Below are 6,992 nucleotides of genomic sequence, written 5' to 3' on the forward strand. Positions count from 1 at the left end.
GTACCAGGTTATCCAGCTTCAACCGATCAGCAATAGAGGAACCAAAACACCAGGGTTTCCAAAAGAGTGAGAGAGACGAGTTGTCATTGAGGCTAAAATGAAAAGAGTCTGATAGCTTAGCAGCCACCTCGCAGAGGAACTTCCAGTAAATACCCATTTTCTTGCTACCCGTATTCCAAAAGGACACATATTTAGTCTTCCGCCATTTAAAAAGATAACTGTTAATATTGTAAAACCTCCATATCAATGAGCAGCCAAGAGTATAGTATAATGATTCAATGGTAAGAATACCCAATCCCCCACAATGTTTAGGCAAGCAGGTATCCTTCCAAGAAATAACATGAAGCTTCTTCTTGTGTATGTCCCCATGTTGACCTCATTTTTGTATGAGGTCACTAAGGCCCTTCCAAACTCCAGATTAATTCTAGATCCTAAGATCCACTCTAGACCTTAGGATCCTTTCCTAGGGCTAGACCTTAGGGCCTACTCTAGAGCCTAGGATTCCCTTAGATCCTAGATCTTAGAACTCCTCTAGATCTTAGGACCACTCCAACTTTAAATCAATCCCCACCCTTGATCAACCTCAACCTCAAATCAATTCCTACATTTGATCAACTCCAACTTCAATTTGATTCCTACCTTTGATCAATTTAAATCTCAAACTTCATTCAACTCAAATTCAAATTAATTCAAGTTTCAAACATATCCAAACTTTTATCCAATCAATTTGACAATCCAACCTTCAACTTAGACTTTGATCCAAACTTCAATCTAGCTTTGACCCCATCCATTCATTAACAATCACCACATGATTGTAAATGATTTGGATACTTCAATACTAATCATTCAAACTTGAAATCCATTCCAAATCAAGAAATCCAAACTCAAATTCAAAGTCCTAAGGTCTTGTCCTAAAGACAACCACCACCCACCACTTGCTATCACAATCGCCGCCCCCAAGACTGGCTACCACCGCTAACATCGCCCACTGCCAATCGCCACCACCCACCGCCACTAACTACCACTAACATCATCATCTTCCCACTTTATATTGCCCTCATTTACTTCAAATTAAACAAAAATAATAATCTATTGCATTTATTTTACACTCATTCAAACAACTTTAAAATATTTCTTTTGTACTACATTTAATTTACACTGCATTTCTTTTAATTTGTATTTCTTTTTCAAAGATTGATATAATAATGTTGGATTTCGTTTAATCTAAACAAAATCTATTTTAATGGAATTCAAATAATAATTGTATTGATTTGCATCAATATTGGGTTGGTAAATAAATTTGAACCTAACTTGAATTTTCTAGAGTAAAGCTTTCATAATCAAACTCTACCCAAAATTTATTATGGTCAATCGAAATTAAAAATTTTTGAGGTGCTCATGTCAAATATATAGATATAATAATAATAATAATTTTAGTTAGATAAATGTTATTAACTTTATTATAGATTAAATTACATTAGTAATAGAAATAAATGATCATAATCAGATAAAGGTTGTTAGAGGATCGTAATTAGTAGATAATGGTTGTAAGATCATAGTCGCATGACAGAGGTCTAGCGATAATAATCAAGTGATCGTAGTTGGGCAAATCTTAATCGTGTGACATGGTTGAGTGATTATAATCTTAATCGCGGACAATTGTAATCTGGCGGCACTGTTTGAAGGACTATAGCCAGACAACATTGATTAGATGATTGTTAATGGGGTTGGGAGCCCAAACTTTAATGAGTGCTTAGGAATTGTAGTTAGATAATGGTGGTTGGGAAAATTATACGGTGGTGACGATCAGGTGGTGATCTAGCAAGTGGTGCTTAATGGAGCTCCGAAATTCATCAAACATCTAAACTCTCTTGAATATCAAGTAAAGATCCAAGCCACCTTTTATGTAGAGAGTGTGAGCCTATTCATAAATTTTTATGATTATTATGCTGTATAAATATAGCTAAAATTTAAAACATTTTAATATATGTATTAACTAAATAATTCTGATTTGCCAAATAAGAATCGGTCCGTCCAGTGCTGAGATATATGGACAATATCAACCTGCAAGGAGCCAATAGATCAAACACATAAATACTTAGCAGAATCTTACCACTTGTGATTACAATCTCAAGTGAGAAATTGCTAAAAGCTAATACATATCGTGAGATATATTCTTGAGGATCTGGGCATGTTCCTGAAGCAAAGCAACGAAAACATCCACTCCCCTATCCTCACACAATCTTGGAAGAAATATCACCAATCCATCCATAGACACCCAAGTAGGCAAAAAACCACACAGAGCTCCTCCTCCACCAAAATCTGTCTTCAAACTGAAGTCCTAACCAGCTATCAACCTCCAGGTTAGGCAAAAGAAAGTTTCCACACAAGTCATAAATTGGCACAAGGTTCTATTAGAGAGACCTGATTAGATATTATAAAACTGCAATCTATTACTTCATTAAATGACGTGTAACTACTGTAGTGGCTAGAATTGTTTCTTCCGTACAAGCCTGGCTCTATTTAAAGCTCGCCTGTACCGTTTGTAAAGAGATAAGTTAATTCATTGTCTTTACCTTTCTTGCTTTTGCTTTATGTCTTTTATCCATCAGTTTCTACATTGTATCAAATAGGTCTTAGATCTCTTTTTCATGGCTCATTCTGCGACTTCTGCCATGGAAAACTCTCAGAGCAATTTGCCAAACGCTGAAGCAGAGCCGATCATCTCCTCCAACCTGAAGTTCTTGATTTCAAATCTGAAGAACACGGTAGCTGTTCAACTCTCCTCCGACAACTACACGATCTGGAAATCCCAGATCCTAAAGATCATTCGGGCGAATGGATTTCTTTCGTTTCTTGATGCCAATACGATTCCCCCCGATCGGTTTCAACTCGATTCTGACGGTATGACGCTCTCGAATCCGAACTTCTCCCAATGGCTTCACACTGATCAGAATCTCTCCGCCTCCATCTGTTCCACAATTTCTGCCTCTATTCTTCCCTATGTCATCAATCTTGACACCACGGCAGCAATTTGGACAACTCTTGAACTACGGTTTCAATCAACTAATCGCTCAAAGGTTATTCAATTAAAGAATGATCTTCATCATATATCTCTCAAGAATCAAACCATGACACAATATCTTTCCGAGATCAAATCTCTGGTGGATCAGATAGCGTCGGCGGGATCGGTGGTCGACACTGAAGACACGATCTTATACATTCTTAATGGTCTTCCTCCGCTGTATCAATCTTTCAAGACAGCCATTCGAACGATGATACATCCCATCAGTCTTGAGCAGTTGTATCTGCTATTGCTAAGTGAAGAAGTCAATCTAGCTGCTGAAGCTGCTCGCTCTACTACCCCCAAGATCAGTCTGCAGCATTGTTTACATATCGCGGTCGTGGTCGTCGCAATCGATCAATAAACTACAATAATACTAATAACCAACCAAGATCCACTACTGCAAGCGCTACTGTGTGTTAAATCTGTTTCAAAAAGGGCCACTCGGCCCAGACTTGCTGGCATCGCATGAATGCCCAGTACACACCGTCTCCGAAGCAGACCAATGCCGCTCTCACTGCGCACACTGAATCCTCCGACTCCTCCTGGTTCTTGGACTCAGGAGCATCTACACATCTCACAAACTCTCTTGACAACCTCTCTATTTCCACCCCGTATCATGGTTCGGACGGCGTTACCATTGGGGACGACAGCTCGATCAACATCGCTAACACCGGGGCGGGAATACTTCCTACCCCGTCTCGTAAGCTAACACTTGCTCAAATTCTTCATTCTCCGCAACTTCGTTATAATTTACTGTCGATTTCTCAATTAACTAAAGACAACAATGTTTTCATTATTTTTGATCCTAATGGATTTACTTTGAAGGACATGCAGACTCACAAAATCCTCTACCAAGGACCATGTGAAGGCGGGCTGTACAAAATTCCTATAGCAAATAAAACTACGAACCAAGGGCTGGTTGCACGCAAGAACTCGGCAAACTCATGGCACCAGCGTCTGGGCCATCCGAATAAAAACTCTTTTGATGTTATCTCCTCTTGCAATCCTTTTCTTAAACTAGGAAAACATTACGACCATTGTATCTCTTGTAATTCTGCAAAATGTCACAAACTTTCATTCGAAAACTCCGCTCATCGCAGTACTAAACCTCTATCCTTGATTCACTCAGATGTGTGGGGACCTGCCCCTATCATATCGAATCAAGGATATAGGTTTTATGTCATATTTGTTGACGATTTTTCGTGTTTTACGTGGTTATTTCCTTTACGATACAAGTCTGATGTTCTTGCAACGTTCATTGCTTTTAAAACTCAAATTGAAAATCTTATGTCATCCAAAATAATTACTCTTCGCACGGACGGAGGTTCCGAGTACTTAAATCATGACTTTGCTAGTTTTCTTCGCACGAATGGTATTCTGCATCAGGTTTCATGCCCGTATACGCCCGAGCAAAACGGGCTAGCAGAAAGAAAACATAGGCACATAATCGAGACAACTCGGTCTCTTCTTCATACTGCTACGATTCCTTATGCTTATTGGCCCGACGCTGTGCTCACATCTGTTTATCTTATTAACAGGTTACCTTCATCCATACTACAAAACTTGAATTTTCTAGAGTAAAGCTTTCATAATCAAACTCTACCCAAAATTTATTATGGTCAATCGAAATTAAAAATTTTTGAGGTGCTCATGTCAAATATATAGATATAATAATAATAATAATTTTAGTTAGATAAATGTTATTAACTTTATTATAGATTAAATTACATTAGTAATAGAAATAAATGATCATAATCAGATAAAGGTTGTTAGAGGATCGTAATTAGTAGATAATGGTTGTAAGATCATAGTCGCATGACAGAGGTCTAGCGATAATAATCAAGTGATCGTAGTTGGGCAAATCTTAATCGTGTGACATGGTTGAGTGATTATAATCTTAATCGCGGACAATTGTAATCTGGCGGCAGTGTTTGAAGGACTATAGCCAGACAACATTGATTAGATGATTGTTAATGGGGTTGGGAGCCCAAACTTTAATGAGTGCTTAGGAATTGTAGTTAGATAATGGTGGTTGGGAAACTTATACGGTGGTGACGATCAGGTGGTGATCTAGCAAGTGGTGCTTAATGGAGCTCCGAAATTCATCAAACATCTAAACTCTCTTGAATATCAAGTAAAGATCCAAGCCACCTTTTATGTAGAGAGTGTGAGCCTATTCATAAATTTTTATGATTATTATGCTGTATAAATATAGCTAAAATTTAAAACATTTTAATATATGTATTAACTAAATAATTCTGATTTGCCAAATAAGAATCGGTCCGTCCAGTGCTGAGATATATGGACAATATCAACCTGCAAGGAGCCAATAGATCAAACACATAAATACTTAGCAGAATCTTACCACTTGTGATTACAATCTCAAGTGAGAAATTGCTAAAAGCTAATACATATCGTGAGATATATTCTTGAGGATCTGGGCATGTTCCTGAAGCAAAGCAACGAAAACATCCACTCCCCCATTCTCACATAATCTCGGAAGAAATATGACCAATCCATCCGTAGTCAGCCAAGTAGGCAAAAAAGCACACAGGGCTCCTCCTCCGCCAAAATCTGTCTTCAAACTGAAGTCCTAACCAGCTATCAACCTCCAGGTTAGGCAAAAGAAAGTTTCCACACAAGTCATAAATTGGCACAAGGTTCTCCTCCTTATTCATCTCTCCAAAGTCTATGAACGACTGGAAATAGCGGTTGTCGATCCTTCGAACCGCCTCCCGTATAATCGCCGCCGCCTCCTCCACTCCTCCATTGATCAGCTCCCCTGCTTTTGACATCGGATATGCGTCGAGTACAAGGTTTCCGACGAACTCATTTGACACAGGCGGCCGTAGCCTCGGCCTGCCGTTCACAGAAACTCTTATCATGGTAGCCTCCCCTTGCCCAAGTGCTCTTGCTATTGTGATCTTCCTCCAGATATGACCAAGCAGAACTTCAAAAGTTGTGAAATTTTCTTTGACCCCTGCTTTCAGCTTTGAGTTGATGAATTCATAGGAGTAGTGAATCAAAATATTGGATGTTGAATGAGGTTCAACAAATGATTGATTTAATAAGATATCATTATTGTAGTGTTTTGGAGGGATGAACTCTGCACCCCAGTGTTCAAATTCAAATTTTGGAGGAAAACGTTGTTTGAGCCATGATAGATCATAGTTAGGGATTGGGTCTAGTGGAATGCCACGGGTGATCTTGCTCCAAGCAACAAAGAAGGTGCCCATTTACCGGCCGTCGGCGACTCGATGATGAGCGGTGAGGCCGACGATGAGGCCGCCACATCGAAACTGATTGAGCTGAACCTGGAGGAGATGGGAAGCACTATTGGTGTTAGGGTGGAGGCGGGCAAGCTCTGGTGATGGTTGCAGCGGCATATAGTCATCCAAATTGGAGTCCACTGTGGCTTCCACAAGTAAAGCTCCGCCTTCACTGCCACCGAGAATGACGTAAGGCTTGTGAGGGTCACCGCCAAGGCGGGCGGTGAGCCGTGGGAAGTGGAGGAGAAGTGTTCTCGATAGGGATTTTATGAGCTCAGAGTTTGATGGAGCGGGAGCGGAAAAGGCGAAAACAATAGCAATGTGCATGCCGGAGGCAAAGCGATCGAAAATTGTGAGAGGGAGCTCCAACGCCTCTGTGGTGGGTGGTGAGCATTGGATTCGTACCTCCATTATTTAGCTCAGTGTTGGCTACAGCAATTTCTCTCTCTTTTCTTTGCTTTTCTTCTTCTTTTCTTCCATATATATAGAGGACAAAATTTTAAAATAAAATCGTTCTAAAATTTCTTCCTTAAAAACGAAATAAAAAATAATAATAATACTGTTAGGCGCGATGGGCCCCGAGAATCATTCAGTGTAAATTTAAATAAAAGTACACAACTCTCCTTGGCCTAGTTGGTTGAGAGCTTGGACTTCCA

At 39.6% G+C, this 6,992-nt stretch overlaps 1 pseudogene; it reads right to left on the bottom strand.

Moving 5' to 3' along the window:
* Positions 1-5,471: 5,471 nt before the first annotated feature.
* On the bottom strand, positions 5,472-6,747 carry LOC110092114 (annotated as a pseudogene).
* Positions 6,748-6,992: the final 245 nt, after the last annotated feature.

This window comes from Dendrobium catenatum, unplaced genomic scaffold, assembly GCF_001605985.2.
Source record: "Dendrobium catenatum unplaced genomic scaffold, ASM160598v2 fragScaff_scaffold_620, whole genome shotgun sequence".
In the NCBI taxonomy this organism is placed as follows: Eukaryota; Viridiplantae; Streptophyta; class Magnoliopsida; order Asparagales; family Orchidaceae; genus Dendrobium; species Dendrobium catenatum.